Genomic DNA, 695 nt, shown 5'->3' with positions numbered 1-695 from the left:
CCTACACACACGCCCACACCGAGCACCTACACACACGCCCACACCGAGCACCTGCACACACGCCCACACCGAGCACTACACACACGCCCACGCCGAGCACTACACACACGCCCACGCGGAGCACTACACATGCCCACACCGAGCACTACACACACCCACGCTGAGCACCTACACACATGCCCACACCGCCTGCCCCGCTCCTTTCTCCCGACCCTCCTGTCGCACATCCCGTCAGTGGCCCGAGGCTGAAAGGGAAATGGGAGCAGCTCTGCCCTCTCCCTAAGTGAGGGTGTGAGACAGAGGAGACCCCAGGGTCCCAGGGGGTGGGCTGTGGGCACCCCAGACCTCGCATGGCTCCCCGCGGGCTGGGAGGAGCGCCAGGCCTGAGGCGCGGGAACTGGGCTGCCTGATTTGCCTCCCAAAGACCTTTCCCAGGCGTTCCTGGCCCACCGCACCCCTAGACGGCTGTCCCCCATCAGCACCGGGCGCTGGGCCCTCTCAGCACAGGGAATCCACCCGGCTCCTGACCCAGGTCCAAGCCCCCTGGGGACAGCGAGTGTGCAGGGCCCGGGACGGGGAGCTAGGGCCCTTCCTGGGCCGCCGTCCCCAGGGCCGGGCCGGCCTTGATGCGGCCCCTCTGTTGAGTCTGGAAGGTGGAAGGCAGGGAGGGAGGGAGCGTGTCTGCCTCTAATGAA

At 67.5% G+C, this 695-nt stretch overlaps 1 protein-coding gene across 1 annotated transcript in view; it reads left to right on the top strand.

Moving 5' to 3' along the window:
* Window positions 1–695, top strand: part of AGAP3 (ArfGAP with GTPase domain, ankyrin repeat and PH domain 3) — a 50202-nt gene that overhangs the window by 45163 nt on the left and 4344 nt on the right. The gene's annotated exons all lie outside the window — the stretch shown is intronic.

Source organism: Pteropus alecto, unplaced genomic scaffold, assembly GCF_000325575.1.
Source record: "Pteropus alecto unplaced genomic scaffold, ASM32557v1 scaffold48, whole genome shotgun sequence".
In the NCBI taxonomy this organism is placed as follows: Eukaryota; Metazoa; Chordata; class Mammalia; order Chiroptera; family Pteropodidae; genus Pteropus; species Pteropus alecto.
The sequence above is the reverse complement of the archived record's forward strand: the minus strand, read 5'-3'. Positions and strand labels throughout refer to the sequence as shown.